At 33.6% G+C, this 23432-nt stretch overlaps 1 protein-coding gene across 1 annotated transcript in view; it reads right to left on the reverse strand.

Moving 5' to 3' along the window:
- LOC123541053 (uncharacterized) overlaps positions 1-23432 on the reverse strand; it is a 178889-nt gene that overhangs the window by 154537 nt on the left and 920 nt on the right. The window lies entirely within an intron of this gene.

Raw genomic sequence — 23432 nt, forward strand, 5'->3', positions numbered from 1 at the left:
AATCATGTATACATTTCCTAAATACATTCACATTAATACTTTCATCATTAGAACCAGAAAGGCTATCTATATTAATATTTGCAGGAATAAAATAACGATGATGGCTGCCGTTCTATTAATTCAATACCGCTGTACATTTTATCATTTTCTTAGATAATTAGAATTACTTACAAATTGTACTTAAAACTTTACCAAAATGTTGCTTCGAGAATTGTCTTAATAGTTATTTCCAAATTGTACTGGAAACTTTACCAATATGTTGCTTTGATAATGGTCTTAAACAGTCAAGATTAAGCTTTGTGTTTATTGATAACTTTGTACTTGAAATTTTATCAAGAAGCTGCATTCAAAATCTGAAATGCAATAGATATTTCTTTTTTATATTGACATGAAACCCTTCTGTGTTAAAGGAGATCCGCGGTTAATAGAAAGAATCAATACACTTATATCTTCCTCACAATATTTCGGCGCCGGATGTCGGATATGTGATTCAACGGAAGACACAATCGACGAAGGGTTGAACTTTTTATTTTCCTTCTCCATTTTCTTCAAGTGATTTTGTATAAACAAAAAACTCTTGAAAAAATATGGTTTTGAGCTAAGATGCAAGCGTTTTTATATTTCCTTTCAGTTAATCAAGTTTAAATGTTATTTGCAAGTGCATGGTTTTTCTTTAACTCGTACCACACTGGTGTTATTCATTTCTGCAGGCATTACAAATTAAAGTCATGGTTTGCATTAATGCAACTATGTTATATAAACTTTACTACAAAGAATAACACGGAACAACACTAATATAATTTCACAAAGATATAAAAGTAAAACGCGATGCCAATAAAATGCATTCAAGCAATGATAATCCGATGAATTAAACCACTAATTCCACATTTTGAACCTAATAAATCTGAATATCTACACTTGATATTTGTATAAAAAGAATAATGTTTCTGTTACTCCACAATCGATGTTTAAATAGCACCAATATCTTTACATCAATACTGATCGACATTACAGGTATGCCGTGACTCTTCATGGAATATTACTTGTTTTTACACGTGGTATAAACAATGCGCGCTGTCATTGCCATGGTATTGCGCGTATGCATCATTCTCTTGGACTTATCATGTTTAGACAACATCTCTTTCCCGTGTATGTAATTTGCATTACTCAGTGTAAAACGATGATCATTCGAATGTTAATTAAGATTTATGATTCAGCAATACTGATGCTGCTTTATTGGTTATTTTGTTACTTGCCAGGCAGTTTGAATGTTCAGGATTTATAGTTCCTTTTCGATGCTAATTTACATCAAACAAATATTTGCGCTCTTAGAAAATGGAAAAAGTGAAAACTCCACAGGTTGCACAACACAACAAAAAAGAAACTGTTGCAGGCTCGTTTGACTGAGCCTGTTCATGGACGGTAGTGGAAATGCAAGTTACCGTCCACAACCTCTAGCCCAGGGTTGAGCAGAACTCAACATTTACACATGTTACAAGTACCAAAAACAATTTAGAGACATCCGCAGATGTGTTCATACGGCGGTGCACATGTAACCTTCAATGATACACTAGTTTGTAATTCCTTGAAAAGCAGCGTATTTTTCAGTTCAATACATAAACATAGTTATTATGATGAACCCATCAACAAACAATCACAAAACGCCACTGTAACAAGTCCAGCTAGGCCTCAGTACATGTATAAACATGTTGCATTACTCATTAAACAAAATTGTTCAAGCTTGTTCAAGCTAACAGGGTATCATAACTGACTCTATTTGGGTTGGAAAACACAGTTATGTAGAGACATGATGTTCATTATTTCTTATCGGACAAAAAGCATCTTGAAAAAGGGGCACCGCCTTGAAACTGCCAATTACCTATATAAAGGAAACTTAAAGCACGGAATTCAAGCAAGCAAAATAATAGCAGACTCGGTTTGATTGAGTTTGTTAATGAGCGGTAATGAAAAGTGCAGTACCGTTCACATCATATCGCTGGGTTACGCGGAATTCTATTGTTGTGCAATTGAATGGATTCCATGATCACAAAGGACAAAAAAAGATAATGATAAAGCCGAGCACAAAATCCCGAATGTTTATTTACTTGTCAGAATGGATATTGCATCCATAGTCTAGCGGTTAAGGTATCTTATTTTGAATCATTTGCACCTCACTTCAGCTCACTTCAGTGGGTTCCTCATATGAAGAAGTTGCACGAACGTCGGTCGTTCCGACCATGTCTCAACTAATTCCCGAGGAGGCACTTGATGTCTTTCTTGATAACAATTGCAAAGTCAATATTTGGCCTCAGCTATAGTCTTTGCGACTTTATACCCAAGAAAACGAACGCCTTTTGGAGAAACAGTTACATTTTGTTTATTCTACAACGGAACTAATAAAGAAAATAGATCGATGAGTCTCATTACAATAACACTAATGGATTTTACGCAACATAAAAATGACGATCGCGTGATATCATGCTGTAAGATTGGGGTTCATCATGTCTGGGACGTATAAATTGGGCGATATGATCGTGCTCTTATTATTAAAGTTGCAGACACTTTTCAACTCTTTCCTTGAAATTAAGAATACCAAAATAAGTAAGTAAGTAAATAATTAAATTGTTAGTTATAGTCTGCTATTATTTTGCTTGGTTGCAATCTATGCTTTCAAAGGATCTTCATGCAAATTTTATTAACTATCATTAAATGCAATCTTTAAGTGCCGTGTGTTATATTTGTGGGTCCTTTGGGATCATCACTGCAATAGAGTTACACATAAGCCGGGGCTTGGGAGCGTGAGAGGTCTTTCACATCCCATTACCTTTCATGAACAGACTTCAATCAAACCGAGTTTGCTATTATTTTGACTGTTTGCATTTTATGCTTTCAAAGAATTTTCATACAGATTTTGTGTACCATAATCAAATAACGCCATCGGACAGAAATATGTCTACTATTACCATAATCATAATACAAATTAGTAATTACAAACAAATTGACACCCGACCCCCATGGCCCAATAAGTCACTTTTAAGAATAAAATGTGTTTGTAATGTATATTATCACAAAACAAATACATGATATTATAATAATTGATCAAAATACATAATTGAAAAAGGGTTAAGCAATTGTAAAACAAATATATTTAACTTTTCATGGTTGGGTCCAGCAATATAGGAAAAACAGTAACAGTTAAAGAGGTTGTAGCCTATTGTCCTATTTACAAGGATTTGAGCTGTGGAGGTAGACATTATTATCTTTTTACTCAAAAGAAGTTCACGTTACTATAGTAATGTATGGCCTATAAAATGCCACACCATCGACATTATTTCATGTTTCAATAACTACAGAATTCATTTTCGTCCCGCGATACCACTTATGTTTGGAGCCATCATGTTTTCCCCACATAAATTAACACCATCGGACAGAAATATGTCTAATATTACCATAATTGAAAATAAAAAACGCCTGACCTGTCAGTTATCAACGTCATAAGTCTACATCTAAATACATATAATATTAAAGTTCGTTTTTTTCTTTCTTAGTGAAGGCTTTTACAAAATAAATACGTTACTAAAGGCAAATTTGTTACTGATACTTTCATTGAAATAATGTATATGACGTATCAAATATCTAAAAACATTACATTTTTGGAGGTCTTTGAACTTGATGTACGTTTATTTTATGTATTATCTTTCATGTATTTTTGTCATGAGAGATACATTTAAGATTCATCTTCCAAACCTGTGATATGTAAATAGATCTGCCACATATGCTGAATATTGAATTAGATAGACGGCCAAGTCTATGTAAACATACCAAGATTTTGTTCCCATCTAGAATACACAGTTATATGTTTAAATGTGCCATTAATCAAGTTGTCCTCGGCACAAGCTTACTTGTATACAAGATTACATAAAGCTGGGACACTCTCACCCAGTAGCCTATAATGGATTAGCTTTTTTCTAAATGTAAATTTTATCAATTGATTTACAACCCCTTGTCAGCAGTTAAAGTGGAATCTCAGTGATTATATTCCCAACAGTATATAGTGTACAAGATCGATGACACTTCATTTGTCAAAATTTGTTCCTACTTAATAGCTTAATGGCGTTTCTACTTGTATCACTTGAATGCCAGTAAACAGATTAATCGGAACGTCATGAGGTTTGTCTTATAAAGTTTTTATCACACTGAGACTCAAATTTGATGTGTTTTCTAGTCACACAGACATACGTTATATCCAAATCATATATCATGGTGTAAGCGAACTTTTTAACTTCTTTCTTCAGCGGGTATTTAAGTGTAGAGTTCCATGATTTCTTTAGGCAAAGCACATTTTCCCATTTCTTTGTTTTTAAGTTTAAGAACGTCTTTATTGTTTAAAGACGCATACGATTGAATATAACATAGACGTGTTCAATAGTTGTGCAATGATATTTGTCAATTCTGTTGGGAAATCTTAAACACATTACTGTAATGCTTAAAACTGAGTGGTGCCAAATTAATTAAGTATTCTATTTTGACACGACGGATGCCATATAGCGACTTTCCTTCATTAATGATGGACAAACACAAAGATGCCAGCCATGCAGCTGGCTTACGGAAGGTCGTTGGAACAATTTAAGTACCAATCAATGAAAAAATATGCCCACAGGGGCACATAGGGTCTCTCTCAACAAACAAAAGCTGGAATATTACTGTATGAGTTATAATAATGTCGGCGCGAACAGAATACAGCGAAACTCAATTGACGTTTTTATTTTCATTTTTGAGTTATATACTAAAAAATTCAAAAACTGCTGAAAATGAATATTAACAAACAATTTCATGCAAAAACACCAACCCAACTGTAATAGCAGAAGTGCTATAAATAAAATAAATTTGTAACAAGATATGCTTTAACCTGAAATTCAAGGTGGTCTTTAACGGTTTGTGGAACTTTTTTTGCTGAAACTTTTACAAGGTTGTATCTTTTATATTATATTATATAATTTTGTTTTTTAAATCAGTACATAGATCAAATAAATTCAACAACAGAGTTTGTGATAACAAAAAAGATAGTCACTCTAGGAAATATTTTTTTTATAATATAAAATATATATAATAATATTATGTGTACAAGTATGTATAAACGAGAGGCTGGTATTAATCAGTTCATAACTGATCTGATCTGTTATAATACTTGATTTTTTTAATCATTTTATACCAGGCATACATTAGTGGTGTTTTGACTTTTCAGTTTTAAGGAAAGTTGTTTCTTTTTATGACAGTTTTCAGGCCATTAAAAGCCCAGCTTCTCGGTTTTTACACACTATTTTTAACCAGGTTTCGTAGAAAACCGGTTATTAGATTGGGGTATGTCGTTGGATGGGCGGGAGGGCGGTTGGATTTCAAACCCGGTTTTCGCACAATAACTTTAGTTTGGAACAAGCTATAGACACCAAATCTGGCCTGTATGTAGATGGAAAGGAGACAAAGATTAGATTTGCATTCAGGATTATTTGGGTCAAGATCAAGCTTGCCATGGCTGAAAATAGAAAAATTGGTTTCCGCTCATTAACTTTAGTTTGCACTGATGTATTGAAATTAAACTTGGCCTATAGGTAGCTTATAGAAAAACCAAGGTTGGGATTGTATATCGGGTCATTAGACTCAAATCAAGGTCAGGATAACTTATTTAAACTTCACAATTAGAACATTCCACAGTGACGCAGTGGTCTAGAGCGTTGGACCAAAGCTACTTTTTAATCAGTGGGACGAAAGGACGTCGGTTTAAATCCTACCGAGATCCAATTTTTTCTCTCTTTTTGTGATAAAAAGTTTCATATTAATGCCATTTGGTCAACGTTAATGTCCAAAAAGTTGTGTACAGGAAGCTACCTGAAAAATTAGTTTTGATTGATATTTGGGGTCACTGTTACTAAAAACAGAAAAATGGCTTCCACTCAATATCTTTAGTTTGGGTACAATAATTATTACTAAACTTGGTGTGTAGATAGCTTTTATCAAATACAAAATGATGTTGGGAATGTATTTGAGGTCACTTGGATCAAGGTCAAGGTCAATGTAATTAAAAATAGAAATATTGGGTCATATTTGAAATAAAAAAAGAACATTTTGTGCTGTGGAATGGAAGGGTGTCGGTTCAAATTTCACTAAGATCCAAAGTTTTTTTTCCTTTTTTCGTTTTTTTCTTTTGTGACAAAAAGGTCATTTTAATGCCATTGGGTAACTAGAAGTAGAAAAATATTGTCATAGTTATAATGAAAAATAGATTTTATATCATTCCCCTTAAATAGGTTTTACTTTATTAATGAGTCATTGTTTATTGATCTAGTTTTGAGAGTTCTTTTATTTTCTACTATGTTCCAGAGTATTCCACCATAATACGGATAAACAATGTATAACAATTATTTTTAGAAAGGATTGTCCTTGAATTGTCCGATATATTCTTAGTCTGGAACCTTCCATGATATATCAAAAAGGGTGATTTCTGACACCAGGCCAGAACTGTGTGTTATATTATTATTGGAAACTTTCCTATAGTTCTTAATGACAAAATATTACCAGTTTGGATATTCAACATTTGAAGGATTTGCATTAAAACTGTGGATTTAAAAAGTTATCTTTGAAGAGAGGATTTCTACATTCTTTGGATATACTAAATTCAATTTTGAACAGTTGTGAAATATTGTAGAATTTTAGTAATACTTATTGGATTTAAACTTGACTTCGCATGTTTAGTGTTCAACCCGTTTACAGTTGGACACTACGCTTCCCTCTTTGATTGCGTCTGACGGAAGAGGGAGAGGACTCTATGATGAGCAGTTTTTAAATCCTACCAGGACTAAAATGTGTTTTGATATTTGTCTTCTGGCCTGTTTCGTCGGGCCCTTAAGGGTGTTTCTCTTATTGCTCTGTCTTCTGAAAAGGCATTGAGTACATACGTTTTTGGTTCTTAAGGTTTGCTTTTTATATATTTATACACGAGCATTTTTGTGTTTTACATGCCATGCCTTTTTGTTTCCATTACGTGTGTTAGAGATTCACCTGGAGTGGATTACTTTTATTTACACTGTCCCATGTCTTTGGAACATGGTGGGGGTAAGAGTGAGGTTGGGTGCGCACCATAAACCGGTTTAAGCTCCCCAGTGGTGTTTTTGCCACTGACCGTTCCAAGGCAATGTCCCACTGTGTTCCTTTGTTTGTTCGTTTTGTCCTTGTGTGTTGACTTTGTGTGCGCGCGTGTGTGTATGCTTATTGTTCGTCTTGTCCTTATGTGTTGGCTTTGGGTGTGTGTGTGTGTGTGTGTGTGTGTTGTTCGTTTTGTCCTGATGTGTAGGCTTTGAGTGTGTGTGTGGTGCACGCGTTTGCGTGCTGGGGGGTTCGTTTTGAGGAGGCTGCGCTTTTGGTGCGTGGCACTCCCTGTTTGATATTTTTCTTTGTTTTTTGGAGAGGATTTGGACTGTTTTACACATAAGATTGGATATTACGGCTATTTGACATTTTTTGAATTATTATTTGAATTATTTGAATTGTTACTTTCATGAATTGCATTTTGTTATTGTTAATAGTTACTGGTTTGTTTTTCAGTTACTTTCTTTCCTTAGAATGCATCTATTGTCAGCAAACTTTGTGTTTAGGTAGCTTTTATAAAAGAATAATAAATTACATAGGGAAACGACACATGTACTTTTATACATGTACTTCTGAATGGCATGATTGGATGCAGTCAGATAGGTATAATAAAATATGACCATTTTTGTAAAGAACCAGTTGGCGTGATGCAATGAAAACCTGGTTTTCGTGGAATTTCCACGTTTCTTGTTTAATATAATTATATAGTAAATAGTAATTTAATAGAATACTTGATGTCTTTAGTAGCTGTTTCAGTCTCCTATAATTCTTTAATAGAATGTTTTTCATATGATTTTAAGTTTCATTATTATGTAAATGTATGAATTGTTTGCTAAAATGAGACGTAAATAAAGGTATATATATTCAACATAAGATAGAATATCCTGATCACACTGCCTGACTAGCATATCGTCTGACTGTCACACTGTCTGACTGTCACAGTGATTAACTGTGCAATTGACTACCTGTTATCGAACACATGGCAAATGCTTAGATGATAATGTTTCGTAACAGAAATTAATAAACATAATATATTTTATAATGCAACCAGCCATTTGTACATTCATCATAGTAAAAAATAGATAGTAAGTTCTCACGAATGTGTTTCTTAAATTCGGTTTCATTGCCATCGTTTAAAGCTTATATTAATCCTGTGTCACAGAATAAAGCTTCACGCTTTTTTCATTTGATCACAGGCGACTGTTGCATGTATTGCGTCGTTATATCATACAGTTCCTGCATAAAATGGAGCTTAATAGAATTTTGACTGTGGAATGTTATCTCAGGAAGTAGGATTAACTTCTGTGATGTATCCATATTGTTTCCATTAACTTATGATCCATTAATGCTTCCAAGATGTTTTTGCAATTTGTATCATTTTCTTGTTATTCTTGACTGATGGGAAAATAAATAGTATAGAACTATTAACTACATAATGCAGACAGTACTATGTTACAACAGATTCGTAAGTATTTTGTGTGGTACTACTTTATCATATTGATCGTGTATGTATGAGTTAGACTGGAGGACCGGTCGCTGCTACAAATATACCTATTAATGACTAAACAATTTGGGTTGCCATGAAGAAAATTAGGAAAAAAAGAGAAACACATTTGTATCACTGTACAGGCTAGCAGAATAATTGAGAATCCATTAATTTAATTGCCGATGTAACTACTTTTATATGTAAGAAAGCTTGATATTTCTTGATAAATTTATGTTATCATTAAGAACGTAAATGGTTAAATTATATTTCTCAGTATAGAAATGTAAATGTTTTGATCTAGTTACAAGAATGTGCTAGTATTTCCTGACTGTCGCTCAATATTTATACAAAGTGCACAATACATTAAAAACTAATTTATCTTGTATGAGTTAACCTGTGGAACGATTATATGGACTTATTCTGAAATCGAAAAGACAGTCTCAGACAATGTAATTTAGCAGACTCTACAAATTGTTCAAACTGACTCTTCCGTTGCTCAATACGTACAAAGTGAACATTTTTAAGTCTTCTTATCTAAAGCAGCCTGTCTAATTTCAGAATGTTTCAGAATAATTCCAAATAATCGTTTATTCGTCTGTTACTCTACCAATATTGTTAATGCCATGTATGTTACAAAATATGGCATTTTTTGTCTTTAAGTCTTGTTAAAGGCGATCAATTATATTTTAGCAACATTCTATGACATTTTTGAGTTTTCATATATACTGTTAGAGATTTATTTAAGGAACAAAAAGACCAATTCCATATAGTAAGATTCCTATTAGAAATGTATATTTTATTACTTTTTGGGAAATTTTGTAATTACCTCCCTTTGATTTTAAAGTATTTAGAAAGTAGATTATTTCTTTTCATTGCAATGTAATTCCTAATTTTACATTTGCATTGGATTATTTCAACTACCTGAAACAAAGCGCAAGCTCTGAAACAGTGTATAGCTTCGGAAATACAATGTAATCCATTTTCAATATATCTTGGTTGCGCAACCGAAACAGACAACCGAAATTACTTTTTGCAAAATATCTTCTTGTCAATGCAAATCTTTGACACCTTTAATACAATACTGCTTATATTCATATCATTCCTCAGGCAAAATATGTTTATTCAAATCATAAGTATGCTAAAATAACGCTTGGCTGGGCAACCATAATAGGAAAATGTGGAAACATAGCGCAACCAAGCTAAGTAGTAGCAGACTCGGTTTGAATGAGTCTGTTTATGAATGGTTATGACATATGCAGCACTTTTCACGCAACTAGCACTGACCTTTATGAAATTCTATTATGCAGAGTGAGTAAACTCCACGGTCCGGAGAATAATAAGGCTGAGACTGCCATTGACCATTATGACACTCTTATTTTAAGATTACAATTTCTCAAATGCATGACATCTTATCCGGGATACACAGCATCTTATCTCATGCACACGACATCTAAAACTCTCGGAATAATGAGTCTGTTGATCGCTATATATTTAAAACTAAAAAAACAAGTGTGTGTTCTAAACTCAACACCTAATTGAATATTACTGCATAGTATGCTGTTGGCGTCGGGTTTGTGTATCGAACAGTTGTGGTAGAATATTCTAGGTAAACTATTTACCAAGTTTATTGTCAACATTGGTAATAACCAAACATATAAGAAAATAATACCGCTTGTCCCGGTATGGGACTTGAATATTAAAAAGAATGTGCGCAGGCGGCTGGGTAGCTCAGTCGTTTGAGCATCGGAACGGTATTCCGAGGCCCCGGATTCAAGTTACGGTTTTTACCCATTTTTCTCATCCTGTGACACAATGTTCATTCAGAAGTCGTACTGAGTTTGCTATCAAACTGTTATACAAAGGATATTTGTGCATGGCAGTGACATGGTCGATATATTTTGCTAATCTGTGGTAACGACATAATATTAGACATAATATTAGAGGTATTTTTAGTAATTTGTGGAACTTATGTCACTTTATTTTTCAGTTACATGTGGCTACAATGTATTAACAAGAGTTTATGTTTTAGTAACTTGTGGCCACAACTTATCAGTCAGAGATTATTTTTAATAACTTGTGGCCACAACCTATTAACAGGAGATTACATTTTAGTACCTTGTGGCCACAACTTATTAATAGGAGTTTATTTTTAATAACCAGTGGCCACAACTTATAAACCGGTGTTTTTAGAGCTTAGACATTTGGTATAAAACATCAACTAGTGGACCTCTACCAAAGTTGTTCAAATTATGGCCCCAGGGTCAAAATTGGCCCTGCCCCTAGGAGTCACTTGTTTTAACATAGTCTTATATAGGTAAAACTTTAAAAAGGCCTAGTGCTTTGATATTTGGCATCACCTAGTGGTCCTCTACCAAGATTGTTCAAATTACCCCCCGGTGTCGCATGGTTTATATAGAATTATATAGTGAAAACAACTTTAAAAATCTTCTTCTCCAAAATCACTAGGACTATGGCTTTGATATTAGGAATGTAGCATCATCCAGTGGTCCTCTACCAAGATTGTTCAAATTATCCCCCTGGGGACACATAAAGACGTATATAGGAAAAAACTTTAAAAATCTTCTTGTCCACAACCACAAGGCCTAGGGCTTTTATATTTGGCATGTAAGATCACCCAGTGGCCTTCTACAAAGATTTTTCGAATTATCTCCCTAGTGACAAAATAGCCCCGCCCCAGGGGTCACATTGTTTATATAGACTTATATTTGGAAAACTTTGAAAATCTCCTCCTCCGAAACCACAGGGCACTGGGCTTTGATACTTGGTATGTAGCATTATCTAGTAGGTCTCTAAGAAGATTGTTCAAATCATATCGCTAGGGTCAAATATGGTACTACCCTGGGGTCAATAGTTTATATAGACCTATATAGTGAAAACCTCTCAAAAATCTTTTTGTCCAAAACCAGTACTGATAGCTGTTGTACTCAGGTGAGCGGTATAGGGCCATCATGACACTCTTGTTCCTATTTACTGATAACCTTTATTTCCCTAGAATTTCTGTTTTGAAGATTCATACAAAATAAACTCCTGTCAATAAGTTGTGGCCACAAGTTACTAAAACATAATTTCTCGTTAATAAGTTGTGGCCTCAAGTTACTATAAATACCTCTAATATCATGTCGTTCCCACAACTTAGTAAAATATATTTGACCATGCTTCCGTATGTTTCAGTGTAAGATTGAAATATCTTTTACGCAATATTTTCACGAGTGGCATAGTCACGAGTGCAAATGTAAAATATTGTGTTCATGAGTTAAAGATATTTTGATCATACATGTAAACAAACAAATTTTCTTTTGATTTCATGTTTTGACTAAATTTACACGTTTGATAGTTTCTAATCAGTGAAAATATATTTGATATTTTTCACTGTGATAATACCAGATATATTTCAATCAATTCACTGAAAAACTTGAAATAAAATGCCTTATTCTAATCACGTATTTTACCGGAAATTAAATGTTGATATACTATCTCTTTAGATGGCTTACAAAACAACCAATTGACAACGTCTTGATCAATATCCAACAATTACGACACAACAACAGGACAAAATAAGATAAAATCAACATGTGTTTACATAATAGCATCTATCTTTCATTATTCCAAGAACAGAGATTCAATAGCAGAAATACATTGATAAACGAATTTCCCGCTTTTTTACTTTGCGGTATTTTAGCTAAGTCTTGTCTAAACAATAAAGAATTGCGAAAGCAATACTTTGTCTTTCACTTCTAGATTATATGTCAATATTCCGTCTAATATTTTCTCTGATTTTATTTCCAGCTAAAAGCTTAATGTCATTCAAAAACAAAACACTCAGTTTTCATTGTAAATTATACGACGACTGGTATTAATTATACAAGGGTATTGACTTTTCTCTGAACACACTGCTTCCTTTATAGGCAATATAGAAATATTGTATCATCTCAATGTATATGAGTGACGGAAAGAGAGAGAACAACAGAAATATGAGAATGGAGAAGAAGCAAGTCTTTCACTGATTTAAGCAATACTTGGGTTTTTTATTTCTTTAAAAATCAATTCCAATACGAGTATAATTTCTATTGTAAAACAATACATTCACATCCATACTTTCATCGGTAGAACGTGTAAGGCTGCCTATATAATAAACAAAATATTACACCCTACCCTGCTAAATTTCTATAATAAACTTTGGACAGTACCATTAACTGTTCAAGGCGGTTCTTACCAAAAAGATTCTGACTGATGTCGAACAGTGCAGACGTGATCTATAAAGGTCGCAAAGACAGAATCAATCGTGTCCAGCATGATAAGAGTAACTTTGAATACTGCAATGCTACTACTTTATTAATATGTATTTCGTCATTTTCTTTGAAAATGCTCTGAGACAGCTATTTACAAATTGCGATTAAAACTTTTACCAAGATGTTGCTTAGAAAATGGCCTAGGACAGATATTTACAACTGGTACTTGCAACTTTACCACTTTGTTGCTTTGACAATGGTCTTAGGCAGTTATGCAAAAACTGTTCTTGAAACTTTACCGGGATGTTTGTATTACAGAATGGTCTTAGGCAGATTTGCAAACTACACTTGAAACCTCGCCAAGCTGTTGCTTTGAGAATGGACTTAGTCAATAATTTACACATTTATACATGAAATGTTATCAAGAATGTGCATTCAAAATCTGACATGTAAAGAACACTTCATTTTAATATTGACAGGAAACTAATTAATTAATAACAATCTGTTATGTAAAAGCTACGCTGTATTTAATACAATGATATTGATTAAAAAGAACATAACGTTTTTGAACGGGCGTGTATCTGAAGTTTTTGATGTTTTAGTTAGAATACTTTTCTTCTGAAACTTTCTTTGTAAACAATTTTCGCGGTTAGTAGAAAGAAAAAAAAGGAATATACTTATATACTTATATCTACCTCACAATATTTTTGCGCGTGATTCATCGGAAGAAACAATCAACGGAGGTTTAAACTGTTTCATTGCCTTTCCCATTTTCTTTAAGCATTTTTGCACATACAATAATGCGATGTTTACTGTCAATGTTGGACATTAACATTTACCGTGCTTAATTTCTTGAATGGACTTGTTAATCATTGAATTGAGGCAGTACCACATGCTATCCAAAAGTTACTGATTGAATAGCGCCGAACAGTGCAGACCATGATCTTGGTCTGCACTGGTCGCAAAGGCAGAATCACTTGCCCTCCAGCAGGCTAAAGGTTAACAAAACATGTGAGAAAATAATATCCTCGTTTAACCGGAAGTCGTACTGGTATGTCTATCATACACAGACGAACAAATTGACACAGTGCTTGATTTCTAGTCACGTGCTTTATGGAAAATTAGAAAACAATCAATCGTCTTGAGCAACAGCCAACAATTACAACAGAACGAAAGCAGACAAAATCAACACGTGTTTGGATTGTATCTACATTTCAATATTCCGAGAACAGAGATTCAACAGCTGAAAATACCTGTTAAACGATTTACCTGCATATTTTTCTTTTCCATATTTTTAGCTGGTTTTGTCTAAATTGTAAAGAGTTGCGAAAATAAAAACTTCGTCTTTCACTTCTAAACAATATGTCAATTCTCCGCCTAATACTTTCTTTGATTTCCAGCTACAAAAAGTATTTCTTTAACAAAGCACTCATTTTTCACTATAAAGTTTACGACGCTGTGTATTCAATATACAAGAGTATTGTATTGGCTTTTCCTCTTTATAATCATTATAAAAATATTAAAGTATCATCTCTATGTATATGAGTTTACTGGTTTACGGTCACCTTTTCGCAGCCGCTGTCTGTTGTCAACGCGACGCTGTGGCACATAACATTATATCCAGGTCTGAGCCTCTGTTAGGAGCTGTGATATTGTGATATCATCTTTTAAGAATATTTTCAGCGTTTTTATTTTCAGGTTTCATTTGACCATATTTGCATTTTGCTCCTCGGTTAATATGTGAAGCATCCATCGGGCACAAACCTTTCTCAAACTCAAAGTGCTATGTGATAATCTCATGAGTTCTCTACGTTTGGACACGCCAAGAAAAGAAAAATCTCGGACACCGTGTAGAGATTTCATCAACCAGATGTCTTACAGGAGCAATGTTCTTTAACGTCACTGCTTTTTTGCCTGCCAGGACGAAACCTGTCTTTAAAGACTGCTTGACAATATTAATTTGAAATTTACGTACCCACCTATAAACAGTGATACTGCATACCTCCTATTTAAAGTATGCAGTTAACTGTGTATCTGCTTTGCATGTATTTCTAAAGAACAAACTTTAATGTACGCTCTAATTTCAGATTTGTGTTCGCTATTCATAGCTACATGTATTTTGCTTTGTGTCTATGTCCATACCTGATACAAAACTAAGTATCTCCGAAACGGTACACTAGTTTTCAATAAAACTTTGCAGGATTATAGACCAGTTATTCATGTATCATCCAATTTAAACACACGAGTTTCTTGCGTGTCAAACTTCTACGGAAGCGCGCGATCGTCATTATTTTTAGAACGGCCCTCGTGCATTTTATGAATACATTCAGATCCATACTTTTTTCAGCAAAACGTGTAAGGCTGTCTATATTTTACAAAATACACATGTATATTAACAGTGAAGACTACCATGCAATTACTTTATTACCGCGAAGTGTTTCATCATTTTCTTTGAGAATGGTGTCGAACAATTATTTACAAATTATAATAAAACTGCTCAGGTAATAGTCTTGCTAGGGGGCATTAGGGGTGTTGCACTTTACTTTACCTCTCGCTATTATTTTGCCTGGTTGCTAAGGATCTTTATATAGATTCTATTGAACAGTTATTTATGAATATTACTTGAAATTGTACCACTATTTTGCTTTCAAGACGGTCTTGGGATGTAATGTACAAACTGTTTTTGAAACTTTACCGAGATGTGGTCTCATGCTGTTGTTCACAAACTGTACTTGACATTTTACCAAGATGTTGATTTGAGAATGGTCTTAGTCAATAATTAACCCATTTGTATTTGAAATTTATCGAGAAGGGGCATTCAAAGTTTGGCATAAAAAGAACACTGACAGGAAAGCATTTAAATAGTTAAACTACGTACTTCTTTAAACGGGCGCATATCCGAAGTTTTTGAAATTTAAATTTAGAATAACTTTCTTGTGAAACTTCCTGGGTGATAAAGTTTTCATAATTAATAGAAAGAAAAAAAGAATATAGTTATAACTACCTCATGATATCTTGACACCAGAAGTCTGATACGTGATTCATCGGAAGAGACACCCGACGGCGGGTTGAACTGTTTAATTCCCTTTTCCATTGTCTTCGAGTGATTTCGCATATACAGTAAAACTTATCAAAATAATATTCAAGTTATTTTTGTATGCCCTTTCAGGTAATCAAAACACAATTTTGTCTTTAAAAGTGTGTTGCCATATCAAAAGCTAGTGCTCCTTTTTCTTTAACTCGTACGACACTGCTGTTCTACCGTTTCAGCAGCCAATATATATTATTATCATGATTTGTAATAATGCATCTATGTTGAATAACCTTTTTTACATCTGACTTTACATAAACAAAACACGATAATCGTAATATAATTTCTAAGATTAAAGGGAAATGTTCTACGCATTTAAGAATTAATGTTAAAGTGGATAATGATAATCTGATGAATTAAACATAAGCCTTCGAAACTAATTCCACGTTTTGAAACCGATAGTTATGAATATCTATTTCAATTTACCCAAACTTAATATTTGTATAACAACAATGATGTTTCCGTTTATCCACATGTTTAAAGTAATCAATACTGATCGAAGATCTTGGTGTATGCTGTGACTCGCCATGTAGTTTTTTGTTTTACGCAAGGTCGCTCACATTGCAGTGCCACTGCTCGTATGCATCAATAAATTTCATCATTTCTCTTAGACGTATTAGGTTTGGGCGATACGAGCATATGTTTCCCGTCTAAGTAATGTGCACGTCTCTAAGTAAAACGCTCAACCCGTAAACAGCAACTGGAAAGTTAAGTAAGATTTATGATTCAACTGCCAGTTGAATGTTCATTTGGATGCGAATTAACATCCATTCATACCTACGCTCTTAACCCCTTAAAGCATTATTGTATTAATGTTGTCAAAGATTTACATTGACGAGTACATATTTTGCCAAAATTCATTAGAAACGTTTATAAAACTCCCTTTGTCTATCTTCGTTGCGCAACCACGGTAAATTGAAAATAAATCAATTACGTAGCTAAACGTTGTATCAAAACTTTGGCAAAGCGAAAGTCAGGGTAGATTATCTGTACGAATAGAGTATAGCAAACAGAGTCGGTGGCAAGCAGCACAAGGTAGGCCCGTCACAAGTTGAAACTGTAGTGGAAAGCATTAGTTGACAGTTGCCTCAAATATCCATCAACAAGTATGATATAAGATAGAAAAAGTGGGAAACTCCACAGGTCGCTCCTCAAAAACACCTCAAAAATGAAAATGTTGCTGGCTTGTTTTGATTGACAATGTTCATGGAAGATATTGGAAATGCATGCTACTGTCAACGACCTCTAGCCCCAATTTGAGCAGAAAACATTTACACAAGTTACAAATACAATTTTTTTGAAAGACATCCTCAGATGTGTTAATACTGCGAGGCATATGGAGCCTTCAGTGATACAATAGAGTGTCATTCCATGAAAAGCGGTGTATGGTCGCCAGTTAAAATAATGTGTTTGTCCTAAACGAGAAAACAGTGGGAAGAACTAAACAAACTGGACTTTAGAAATGGTATTTGAAGTTACGGTGCCTGCATATCAGAGAAACTGCCGAAAGACAAATTAAAAAAGAAGGCACCATATCCAAGGGGTAATTATACAATACTTCAAGGTATGAAAACGAAAGCATTGGAACCACCCAAGCCGAAATGTACAAGCTGTACAGTACCACTAACACAACGTTATTCGTGCTGAACGATCAGAAACTAGTCTCTATCAGGTTATAATTGAGAGGTGTAACCACAATATCATCCCTTTAAATATGGTACACAGATCAATGTTTCCTCATTCTGACCCTTTCTCGCAAGTCTAAAACTTTATAATGCTCTTATAACAATAACCATTTCACAATAGAACAAAAAGTTCGGTTTGAATTAATTCTGTTCTTGTATACAATGCACATAACGTGTTTCTTAATCCGAAATTCAATGTATTTCAACGGAACGCACAAGTGGAATAGCTTGTTGAATCTCAAAAAAATGACTATTGGATTTTACGCAATGATGATCACGTGCTATCATGCAACAAGTTTGGGGTTCATCATGTCTGGGACGTAAATATTTGGTAATACGATCGTGTTCTCACTTTGCAACTATTTCCTTGATCTCAATGGCCAGGTCAAGCAATATAGCAAGTTTGATAGCTAAAATAGTTAATGGCTTAAAAAAAATAGTGAAATTCTGTATATTTCGAATTTAACATGATTATTCATGGCCCTTAAATTTGATTTAATGCCCAGTAAATGTTCCGGTTGTGTACAATTTCATTTAAGAGTAAACTTTATGGCCCTTAACAGCAATGTAATGCCCATTAAATCCTAAATTCTGTAAAATGTGATTCGAATATATCATCTTTTTGGTTTTTGGCTTGCTCTCCTATTGAATGCTTATAATTCCAGTGTTATATTGTTCTAAAATAGACTTTAATCACAATAAATACATACTACGCACACATCATCTATAATATATCATGATGTTATATTTAGTTGCATTAAAGTTATTTCCCCTTGATGCAGTTGCGCCATTTTTTTCAAATGTTTGCCAAATTATGTTCCTACAAAAAATCGGATTTATTTCAATGAAAGTGGGATGAAAACGTATTAATGTATTTGATAACATCAATCTACAACATTTTGGTAAGAATAAATACGTATTGATGCATGCCACTTTTTCTGTTCTTTGTTTTTCTTGTCCAAATAATCAGCATTTGTATAAGAAAATCGGTGGGGTAAGGAATTTACATTATAAAATGTGTTCAGACTAATTTAGATTTTCAAATTTTCCAATCCTTGAGCAGAAAGTAATGTTTATAGAGAAGTGAACAGTACACATAATTGTGAAGATTTACAGTCTGATTTAAATTCATTTGGGACATGGGCAGATCAATCGCTTCCTCGTTTCATTGAAGAGTGTAGTACGCTTGATTGGAGATGGGAGAAGCTACTTGTGATGCAATCCCTCAAACATTTGCTCTTGGCTATTTAAGTGCATGCCCGTGAGCACAAAGTACTGAAGTAGAGCTAAATTGTGATTGCCCATTGTGCGCTGACATTGTCATCAACAGTTGCTTTTTGAATACACCTGATGCCTAATGTCTGTACCAATAAAAACTGAGTCAGAATGTTTGTCAATATTATAATGTTGAATAGTTAAAACTACCCACATGGTCACTTGATCTATTAAACCGGTACCTGTAAACCCTTCTAAGTACAACTCAATACAATACAATATCCATTTATTTTCTCATTTCATATGAATATATGACAGAATAAGGATACAATATAACAAATGTTTGTACGAGGCTGTTACATGTGTTTACATTACAAATTAATAAGAGAAAAAAGAAGAAACAAATATTCTTCTAGCATTTTACAAAACAGTACATATGTATAGGTTCTATTACATGTGTAGTAATACGTAGTTTAAATCAATACGGCAAATATTAATATGAAGTTTATTATCTTAAGATGTCTAATTCTGATGGCAAATTGTCATGGCCCTTAATTTGATATACAATTAAAATACTATGAACCCATTAAAATTGAATCTGACTTATTTTATAAGACCATTAATCTTTAATAATTAACGGCCATTAACAGAGTATTAAAACAATTAATGGCCCCATTAGTTCTTACTAATTAATGTGGAATTAAGGGGTACCTTTTTAAGGCACATTAATTTTATGCCAATTAAAATTTTTCATGGAGTTTTAAGGAGCCTGTTAACTTATTTTAATGGTTTATTTTAAGCAACTTTTCATGGCTATCAAAGTCATTTTTTAATGTATGGCATTAAAACTATGGTCATGAAAATCCCATTAAATAGTAAGAAGTAATGGGTGAATTTTAATGGTGACCTGTTAAAACGTTTTAAAAAATTAAGGCCAATTTCATGACCCTTTTAATGGCATGTGCATCCAGTAGTGATATTATGTTTATCAATGTCAACTCATAAGGTATTTTAAAGTTCAAAAATGTACGTATGAAAGTAAAAGAATATAAGATTGTACAATACCAGAATACACATTTTGCATTTTGAACACGTTGTAAACACGCTCCTTTGTATCGTGTTGCATTTTAATTTTAGTAACATTCGATAATAATAAAACACTGGTTCCAGTTTTTTTTGTCACTAAAACACAGTTACAAATAATGTGTAGTAAAGTTCGTGACTACGTGTTAGAAAATTTTAATATATGTCTTCAAAATATGTTTATGTCCTTATATGTGAGCTGAAAGCCTACTTTTGGCTATTCCGGTTTATTCCCTCATATTTAAAACCGCATTTTATTCCAGATTAGTATTATTACGCTTCTGAACTCAATACCGTGTTTTATTTGCCAACAAAGCACGCAAAACTAAAACCTATTTCTAAAGTAAAACGTTCGAAAATCGATGCTTGGTAAGACATATTATTGCCTGCAGTGACCTGTGTCTAATTGTAGTCATAAGCTCTGCGTTTTTTTCTGTTTAGTTTAAAAAAATGTGTATATTTTATACTTTATATACACATATATATAAATGAAAGTCGAAAATGTTGATCCTTTGCAAATTTGCGTCCAGTAAGGTATTTATTTTGACAGTACATCCAATAAAAAAGAACAAATCGAGTTTCTCAAATATTCATTGAAATACTATTTGTAGTTCTACGGAGACTTGCGACTTTTGTAACAGAAAAGTCAGACGTTTTTTTTATCAATTATGAAATATATAGGCAGGCATAGTTTTGTCCGATGACCTTTATCTGTATGGAAAAACATATTGGCGCCAAACTAGTGTTAAGACCCTATGTTTTAATCACAGGAGATACCTCCTGAGGCTATTCAAATTTTGTATAATTATGTCCCTTTTCTTCTCAAAATACTGGATAATCAAAGCCAAGAAAGATCTGCCAGAACATATAAATGAAATGATTATAAAAATAGTCGGTAGCCAGACTAGCGCCAAACATCTGTGGCATCGCGAGACGAGCAGTTATTTGATAGTTGAAACGCGAATGTTATTTTGATGATGATATAAAATTCTTTGGATATATGGAGTGAAAAGAAATAATGCTATAAAACTGTTTTCTATATTCATAGCTTACCTTAATTGACAAAAAACGGCATGGTGATACATCCAATTCTGCTGAAATTTTCAATGGCATGATTCTTGGTCAAAAATGGGTGTTTTAATGGTCTTTTAACATGTAACCCATTAATATTGTGAAACCTGTTAAATAAAGTGATGCAAGAATTAATGGGGTTAATTAACGGTTTTTCCTATTTTAATGGATATTTTACAGGGTTTTAAACCATGTTTAATGGTATGTGCATCCAGTAGTGTATGAATCATAATTTATGTAATTTTGTACAATGCATTTTTGCAAAGCCTTGTACGTTGGATAACGTATCGCATTACGGTATCGGTATTCTTTCTCCAATATGGATATAAATTAACATCATGTTACTATTGTTTTACTGTTGCCGAGCTAAGGCCTGCTTTAACGATGCTTCAGAACAATCAAGACAGCGATTCTTGTACTGAACTTTTAAACATTGCCTTGTATGATTATCAGATCTTATTACTTAACTATTTCAGAAGAAGATATGTATTTTATAAAGTCATTTACTACAGACTTTGTCTAATACTAAGTGTAAAAAGATCAGCAACACCTGCCGAGTGTTGAATTTGATAAACCGCAAAACCTATATAGACAAACACAGAATGGTGATTTTCACAGCTGAATGACACAGTTAATGTTTAAAGAGCAATGAATCATGTGGTCTTCAAAGGCGTAATTATATGCAAGATTATATAAAAAACATACTAGGATACCTGGGGCGTTCAATTTCTAATATAGAATACTGCTTATTAACCTATTCACAACCTCCTTGTCAGCAGCTATGAAAGTGGAATCACAGTAATTATACTCCCAGGAGTATACAGTATACAAGATCGGTGACACTTACTTATGGAAATTTGTTCGTAATTAATTGCTTACTGTCTGGTATCGTTCGAACATCGGTAAACGTCACAAGTATTATTCTACAAATTTGTGATCACGTTGACCCTCAATATATATCGAATTTATAAATCAAATTTTCATTAGAGCAGGCACGAACAGTACCTAGATAGAACCACCGATCTTCTGCAAGACAAATGACTTCCCCACAAGACGATCCAAGTCAAAGGTGAGAGGTAAGTGTTTCCAAATAATCTCCCTCATGGCGCCCAAACAGAAAATCAAACGGAACAATTGCATGGTGGAAGTGCACGCTGTCATGGCTATGTTTTCACTTTCATGAAACAGTAGATTATTTCAATCGTTTTCAATAATGTTCGCTTATAAAGATTAGATTATTTGAGTAAATCTTCTGATCTAATTCCACTCCAGTGTAAATACTAATCATGCCCTCTATACATTGTCAGACAGGTATTGTGTTCACACATGATTCTGAACCTATTAACATTAACATTTACTGTTATTCTGCAACATTACTTTACCTTAAAAAATCAGTAGATCTAATTCATCTCAGTTCAAAAACAAATTGTTCCATTTCGTGCATGTATCATCATTTGTCAATTCTTTTGGGAAATCTTAGACATTTGATTAATAACAACTTAATGTTTTTATGGTTGCAAGTAAGTCGTGTCGTGTTTTGACATGTTGAAGGTCATATAGCAACTTTACAGCTGACATGATGGGGAAAACACTACGGTGCTCCTCATTATCAAAGGAACATTTGAATTATCAGAAGCAAACTTTTTTAACTCTTTATCCAAATCGGTTTTGTTCGGTTCTTTCTGATAAATTAAGTGCTATCGATATTCTTTCTGTTTCATATTTGTCTGAAACTTAGATTTTATACAATGCTCACATGTTTATAGTTTGCGTATGCCATATGGGTACAAGACATTCTGGGTGGGAACATAATAAACATGGAACACCGAAGGGCACTATAGAAAGTCCGTTCGTCTTTCCATCCGTTTGTCCGCAAATATGCATCCTGCAATTACTCAAAAAGTAATCAAGCTATACTCTTAAAACTTGTCGGTTAAAGGTCAAGATCACTGTTTAAGGTCAAGTTAAAAATTGTTTCCACTCCATAACTTTTCTATGCATTGAAGGATCATCTCATTACTAGAGAAACGTTCCCCATGATTAGACTATGTCTCACGCACATGACTCATGGTTGTTGGTCAAAAGTCAAGGTCACTATTAAAGGTCAAGTAAAATTGTTTCCGCTCCCTAACTTTTATATGCATTGATGGAAAGTTTTAGTACTGTACACAAATGTTCTTCATGATGAGAAAATATGCCGTGTACATGATCTTTGCTTGTAGGTCAAGGTAATTCAGGATTGAAATTGTAGTAAAAATAGTGTTTGTTTCCTAGCTCCTAAATGCTTTAAAGCATTTTAGTTCCAACACTGTTGCCAACAACCACAAGGGACGAACACTAACAAAGTTTTCCACCGGTAGGTGGGACTTTTATTGCTATACTCGGTTACTTGTTTTCTCATGTTTGAT

Source organism: Mercenaria mercenaria, chromosome 15 (genome assembly GCF_021730395.1).
Source record: "Mercenaria mercenaria strain notata chromosome 15, MADL_Memer_1, whole genome shotgun sequence".
In the NCBI taxonomy this organism is placed as follows: domain Eukaryota; kingdom Metazoa; phylum Mollusca; class Bivalvia; order Venerida; family Veneridae; genus Mercenaria; species Mercenaria mercenaria.